The sequence below is a fragment of the Gymnogyps californianus genome, chromosome 7 (genome assembly GCF_018139145.2).
Source record: "Gymnogyps californianus isolate 813 chromosome 7, ASM1813914v2, whole genome shotgun sequence".
Lineage (NCBI taxonomy): Eukaryota > Metazoa > Chordata > Aves > Accipitriformes > Cathartidae > Gymnogyps > Gymnogyps californianus.
Genome location: NC_059477.1, coordinates 27,342,251 through 27,350,175, shown reverse-complemented (window position 1 = coordinate 27,350,175; position 7,925 = coordinate 27,342,251).

The following is a 7,925-nucleotide window of genomic DNA, read 5'->3' as shown; positions in this document are numbered from 1 at the left end:
AGAAAAGAGAGGGAAAAAAAAAATCCACTTTGTAGATCTCCCAACACTTTTCCCCTGGAGAAGTTTCTAAAGAGACTGAATACTGCAGAACAGGCTGTCTTTTAAATAGACTGCCTCTGGCTGCCTGCCAGCCCCTAGCTGCAATTTGAGATCCCAATGACACCTCAGCTTGACTAGGTGCCAGCAGCGAGGGCCCTATCAGTGCACACTCGAGCCGGTGGGGGTGGGGTGCGCAGCTTCTGACTTCTGGGCTTCAAACCCCGGGCAGTGATCAAGGATAATATTATGAGGAGAGACAAGGGGAGGAGGAGGGGGAAGGGGAAGCCGAGGACGGGGAGGGGAGAGAAGGGGGGAGAAAAAAGTTCAGATCTTCACTGTTTAAGGAAAAGGGGAAAAAAAGGGGGGGGGGGGGAGAAGAGTGGTTGCAATTGGGTTGCACGGCAGCCCGGGCTGCAGGGAGTCTGGGAGGGAGAGGTCAGGGCTCTGAGTTTGGGGTGGAAGGGGGGGGATTGAGTTAGCAGGGCCTGATCCTGCACGCTGTACCCTGTGCTGGTGGGGCAGGTATCCCCATCCGCTGCCTGAGTAGCCGGCGGGCTGGGGACCCTCAGAGGGGGCAGCCGGTGCACACACCTACCCACCAGCTCCAAAGGTGAGCGCAGGAGGGAGATGGCTGGATGCGCGCCAAGGAGCCACTCTCACCCACCTTGGTCCGGGAAGGAGCCTTTGTGTGTGCAGGGCGCCCAGCTCTCCTCTGCCCCTGGGTGAGGTGAGAAAATGCAGTGAGGCTTTGCCCAGTGCCAGGGTGTGCCCCTGACACCCCCAAACAGCAAGGGTTAACGCAGCCGGACAGTGAGCAGGAGGGAGGGCTGGGCTGCTTGTAAGAACTGTGTTAGATTCCTCTTTGGAAAAGTTCGCTGTTGCTTAGGGCATGCCAGAAAACAAGGGGAATTTTGCCATGTGAAGTCCAATTTGCACGTTTTAGCTTATTCTTCTTCTGCCTCTTGCCCTGCACAAAGTGGGGAGGGAGAACAAAAAAAAAAAAGCGCTTTGCAATGCTCATCCTCTGTCCTGGACAGCTTGGGGTTTGTTGTCTTTTGTTCCACCGCTGCATTCCTAAGGGCTACAGCTCTCCGGCCGTGGTCCTTCACACTTGCCTCCCTTAGTGCTCATTCATTGCTAGGAGCGGGGAAGCTGGAAGCGTGGGCAGGGAATCTCCAAAATTGCAGTGTGCAGCCCCGTGGCCCTCCCAGGCAGCTGTGCACAGGGATGTTACACCTGGAGCAGAAGGATGAGCTGAACCTGGCCAGGAGGAATGGCTGAGTGAAGGGGTGGGAGTTCACTCAGGAGCACAAGCACAGGGTTATCTACCAGGGGAGTAGGAAATTAAAAGGGATCAGCCAATTCTGGGTGAGGTTTACGTGCGATTCAAGTCAACCCCCCTTCCACATATGCACAGACTCCTACAAAGCCTCATATTCCCCAGGTTTCTTTTTAGATCAGTCATCTATGCAGCTGCATTGCATAGATTTTGCCACTAGAATGCACCCTTATCTATGGTAAGAGGATGGATGGTTGCTTAAAAGCATTAACTCCTTCTTCTCCAAAATTTCCACGCTTAAGGCTTTTTTTGCACCTCTCAGGTGTTCCCTGTTTTACTGCCTTCCTACCCCATGTAGACTCTGTAGTAAAGATCAACTCCCTCCTGTTCTTCCCCTCTGCCCTTCAAAAAAGAAAGCCACATTTCTAAGCTTTTTTTTTTTTTTGGCTTTTCTTTCTACCAAGAAGTTTTCCAGAGGTTTTATTTAATACTACCTGAATCTCTACTTAGATCACAGTTAACTGCAAAAAAATAGGCACCCTTAAGGTAAGAAAAGCAACCCCCTAGGATTTTATCTAGAAGTGTTTTAAAATGGTTTCTCCAGTTGACACAACTTTTACAGCATATTAATTGCATCCTGCCGCTGATTTTTATGAGAATCTGCCTCTGGTCTGAATGGTGCTTTGCAGAAAATAGCACCGGGTAGAGAGTGAGCACTGTTCACCTGGAGATCTGGAAGCACTTTGTGAGAGGGTTTAGGGCAGGAGAGAATTTGCTTTCCTCGTTGTCTCCTCCACCCCTTAAGAAACAGTGTACCCTGTATATTAATACCTGGTATGGAGACAGTGAGAGTATCTAGAGGGGCGGAGGAGAGGTTTCACTCCCACTCCAACCTGCGAGACACAAAATGGTGAGGCGTGTAGAGAACTGCCTCCGTCGAGCCCAGCTGCAAGCCCTGGCATAGGAAGCTTGGGCATGGCTGGATTACCATGGGGCAGAGATCCTGTGAGGGATCCCTGGGGAAGCTGCTCTAATTTAGGCTGTCCAGGAACTTTCTCCTGAGCTTTCAGAGCAGGCCAAAATCCGGGTGGTGTGAAGTTGTCTTGCAGCCACCCTCATTTCACTCCTATGCTGCGCTGCAAGGACGTTCATCCATGAAAGCGCGCCTGGAAACTGAGTCATATCCTCAACTAGAAGATGACAAGATTTTAGCCATGAGATGTGCCCTGATGGCAGGTTTTCTCCCATATTATGAAAGTAGTCTCAGACATGGGGATCTTGGGGCTACCACCCATATTGAACCACTGAGCCTAGCAGTTGGGATGGAGTTGCAGATGACCACCTGGTGCGTGCCGTCCATGCTCCTCACAAGGGCTGTCTTTTTGGCATCTTTTGCTGATGCCAAAAAAACCCCACTACCCCGGGGAAGTAAGACAGCAACGGGGCAGTGTGCAGCGTGCGGCTGGTCGTGAGCTGTAGGAGAGCCTGCAGCTAACAAAGATCACATTTCTCCTGGCTTGTGCTCTTCCAAGGGAGATCACAGTCATGTTTTATGTTTATAAGACATGCTCTCTTATTTTGGGGGAGTGAACAGAGAGCATTCAGAGGAAACCAAGGCTTCTATTAGCGTCTTCTAATATACTTCATTGCTATAGGCTTCATGTGTTACATATGGCTCTGTTGCAAAAAGAGAAATTGTTATTTGGAAAGCAGTTACCATTCTTTACATCTCAGATACGTCACACTTCATTATGATACTCTCTGTAAGCACTGACTTTCCTGGGTACGATAAAGAGGATGGAACATATGCTTTAATCAGTTTGGGCCAATCTGTGTGTTTTGGAGGCACTTAGAACATCAAACAAGTTCAGGCAATCTAGAAAGATTAAGAGCTGAATCACAGATACAAGAGTGAGATTTTTTTTCTTCTCCCTCCAAAACCACTGTCCAGTTTGTGTAGATCTGAAACTCATTAGCAAAATAACACTTACACAGGAGAATGTATAATTTTTTTTTCATGTGCAAGTATTAAAAAACACTAACAGGTTGTGAAAGCAGGTGCCTGAAGCATCGTTATGAAAAAAAGCTAATATTTCATCCCTGGAGGGAAAAATGACAAGTGAGAAAAGTGGAACTGATGGGGCAAGTCTGAGACAGAAGCGCAGAAAGGAAAGATGAGCAACAGCAGGCGGTGCAGATACTGACATGATATTTCACTTCGCATGGAGACCGGGTTGAGTATCAGAAGTAAAATGGGATTCCTTCTCAAGATATTTGTCCTTCCCTTGGACAGTGGCATCTTACTTGCGATGATAACCCCAACAAGTGTTCACTCCTTCATGCTGGGAGCCCCTTTCCAGCAGGCGCGAGCAACCCGTCCTGCAGCGGTGGGTGTAGTAGAGCTAGCGAGGGCTAGGTGGCATACTGGATACATTGGAGAGTCACCTCCAAGGACTTCCTTCCACATCCAGCAAGGGCTAGGCTGAATGAAATTATCTCTTTGCAAGCAGCTTTCTGTGTCATTAAAAAAACAAAGCAACCGATGCTTCCAGTGAAGACAGCATCAATGTTTTGCTTTCTAACATGCCTCATGGGGGTATCAATTTTAAACCGCATGTAGAAATGGAGTCTCCCCTCACCAAATCAGTGCCTGGGTGTTCTGCGGGGCTGTGTTGGCTCTGTTTCACATTGTCAAGGCTCGGCTGCTGAGATTTCCAGTCGTGACTGGTGACTGGGGTGCCTCCATCTCCCTGTGGCCCACCTGAGTCAGCTTGCAAGGTGGGGGGATTCGGTAAGTGAGAGATATCAGATCCTGAGCATCAGGAGGTCCTCGGAGTCTTTCACAAGGACGGAAGCATAAAGGCTGTACTGGATGTTTAAATGATAGAGGCAGAAATGGCTCAGGGGACAAATTCCTCTTGCCTGAGCACAGATGAAATTAGTTTCTTCTGCTAATGGGGAAAAGACAGATGTTTCATCATGAGCAGACAACAGAGGTTCCCATTTGCACCTTCCTGGCTGGAGCGGAGAGCAGAGGTCATTGCATTGCTGATGGCTCTCGAAGGACCTGAGAGCGGTCCCTGAGTGTGGGACAAGCAGCTCAGTGTCCCTCCCAGCATACGTGCATGGCCCAGCAACGAGCGGGTGCTGTGACTTTCCCACCCCCCCGGCCATACGTGCCACGGGCATGGGCCTGTGTATGGGGTCGTGCTTCCCTGGGGCATCGGGAAAGTGCAGTCTGGCTCTGGGGAGGAGGCTGGCCCTCTTCCAGAGGTGCTGGATGACCAGGGATGAGTTGCAAAAGCAGCTTCAGTTTCCCCTATCTACGCAACAGGACTGATGAGGCTTCTGTATCTCAGAGGGGACTGGGTGGGTTTAAAGGGCAGTCTTTGAAAGCAGTTGGAGATCTTGTTGAGGTACTCTGCAAGCTGGAAATATCCCTGTGATTCGTTCCCTTCCCACCTCTACCTTCCCCCTCTCTGTGCTGCCCACATTCTTTTTTTGTTATTAATTGTTTTAGATTCAGACAATGCCTCTCCTTTGGCCTCAGGCAGACACACTGGCTGAATCACTAAAACACTTTAACACACATCTGCTGAGGCAGCAAAACCCAGTATCTCTTTTTTTTTCTCTCTCTCTGCCTCTCCAGTATCACAGTCAAAAGGTGACCGAGACACAAAGTAGATCTGGAATTGGCTGAAAAGGGAAAGTGCTCCCAGCTGAAGTGCAGAAAACACCTGCATCTAATAAAAACAAATGAGAAACATCATCAATAACCAGAAGAAAAAATGGTGTAAATAAAAGGAAGAGTATAAATTCAGATGGTCTCTGGGAAACTTGAACAGATGCCCTAGCCTGCTGTCTTCTGGAGGTATTGTCTAATTATTTACCTTGTAGTGCAATAAAATACAGGGGGTTTCTGTGTCTCTCTGGCATAGACTAAGGAGCTTTAGCAACCTTGCTGTGCAGATGGATGCCATGGTGATGGGTGACCCAGAAATATGATAAATTGTTGCTGTGGTGGGAGAGGGGCATCTCCTGGAAGAAGCAGTTGTCCTCAGAAGGATGCTCCTTTCTGCCCTTGTAAGGTTTTGCAGGTTCTGCTGTGAGCATTAGAATACTGATTTAGGGTAGAAAATATGCTTGGAGTTGACTGAGAATCCAGAGGTCCCTTACAGGGTGTGCTAGGTGTGACGTGGGATGCCCTTTGCCTCTGTGATCACGTACATGCTGCCTGGCCCCGTGAACCAGCAGTAAGCAGTGCTTTACCTGGAGGAGATGACTCCTGACTGTGACCATCACCTCCCTCCAAGCCTGCTGTGCACGTTCATTCCTGAACCTTTGCATAGCGCCCGAGGAGTTGGCGTGAAAATAACCTCTTGGGCCCTGCTGATTTTCTTTTTTCTTTTTTCATCTTTTAACTACTCTGGATTCCCTCCTGCTCTGTGCATGAGCCAAGATGGATTTGGGCTTTTCATCTCCTTTTGCATTGCCACGTGTCTGGAAATGTTCTTGTCTGAATTGATATCACCCCCAGGAACACACCAAAAGCCCCCTCCAAAGGGCAGGGAGGTGTAATTTTCATGGAGAGCCCCATGGGTGGGTGTCTGGCTGCACCATTGGCAGGAGTGGGTATGGATGGTTTGGAGGCTTTCTAGAGATGAGGAGACATGACCTCTACAGCCTGACTCTGAAGAGTGCTCAGAAGCCAGGCTGTCTCTTCTGCTGAGATGCCGCAGAAGTTCCCAGGGACATCCAAACTACTCTGGGATTCGGGGATGAGAACAGCTGGCTGTTCCCATTTATAGCCCTTTTGACTAGGGAAAATTCTGCTTTCTCCTCCCTTTGACTATCACACCTCAATTTCTTGCAGAGCTTTCTGCTGGAGGGATGCCTGTGTACAGCCTCCTTCATTAAATAACCACAGTGACTAGAGCAGTCGTATCATTCAAAGGACAATTAAGATCCTCACCAATCTAATCCAGGCTGCAGCTTAGACCTTCAGCTTCCCCGTTGTGAAAGGAAAATACCCTGTCTCCATCCTGTCCCAGACACATGCATGGAGCCTCATCCCTGATGATCTGCAGAGCACCGTAAGGTCAGGAATGTGTGTAGCGTTTTGGGATCCTGCTGAGACACCGGGGACAATAGGTTCTGTGATGGGGATGCAGGCTCATGCAAGACTGGATGGAGACGGACCCAAACCAGAGAGGCCCTCAAACACTGCTTGGATACATCCTCTTCTTAGCCGCTAGTAACTGGCCTGGATGTGGGCTCATGATTATATCCCTGAAGTAATTCCCTGGACTTCCCTTTACCCCCACTCTATAATTATTCATAGTTATTTTCTAATGGTTGTCCTGCCACTTGTTTTCTTTCTGGCTTTCTTCTTCTTCCGAGTAATGAAAACACATCAATGGCCTTTCTCCAAGAACAGTTATTAAAGCAATCACCCCTGCCTATCCCCCCTCCCCTCGTTTAAAGCCTATCAAGCTCCATTGGATTTGTGGCCAGAGTTTGCATCAAATTACTATTTTGGGGTTGCCAAAAAAAGCACAACCAGAAAGTTTGGAGGGAAGGGGGGAAGAAGAAGAGAGAGAGAAAGTTACAATCTTCCCAGATCACTATTAATTACATTTACAATAATTACACTTTTCCGGATGGTTACACTGCTGACAAGCAGGAGGATCAGCTCTTGCAGGGGAACCTGTGTGCTCATTTTGGCCTTTGCTTTTCCTCTAGAACAAGTCCTTTGGGACTTGCAGCTGCTGCTGGGACACCTCCGTCCCCAGTGGGATGGAGAGGACAATGCGCATGTGAAGGGAGGGCGGATGGCTTCACCCCCTCGACGGCAGAGCTTGCTCCCGCAAATGGGTCCTAGCTTGGCTTGCCAATTTGCCACCTCCTCTGAGGCTGAATTTCAGTGCCATGTTTCGTTAACCCAATCCCCTGACAGTCTGGAGCACAGCAGAGGCGGGGTGCAGGGTGCAGGACTGGGGGTGACTGTCTAAAGCTGTTACTCAAGGCAAAGAAGAATTAAGGGATGCTGTCTCCTGACTATGGGCTGAGCTGTGCCTCATTCAGATCTCCCAGGAACATGCCCTTGCGTGGATGGGTCTAATGGATAAACGCAGATTTATCCAGAGGGGTGTAACAATTAGGGAAGAGAGCAGAGATGTCAAAAGGCACTTTGTCCTCCAACCAGCCCCTTCTGGTGCCTCTTTCTGAGGCCACCGTCCTCCCCGGTCTCCTGCAGTGCTGAGATCCCTGACAAGTCTCTCCCTTGCACCACAGCCCAAGTTGTTATCTCCTCTCATTGCCTGTGCTTGACATTTCCTGCTTGAAACCCCTTCTCCTATCCTAAGCCAGAGGTGTGGGGACCCAAATACTCATCAGAAGCAAAACCTCAAAGGCATTAAAATAACACATTTTGTCATTGACCCAGTTATCTGCATTTTCAGAGCTGTCTCACTTCAGACCCATCAAAAGCTTTGGATCCCACATTTTCTCACCTGTAATGTGATATATTTTATGCCATATACCAAATGCCCTCCCTAAAACTGCATATCACGCAGACCACTCAGTGAAGAGCAGAAACACCCACTTA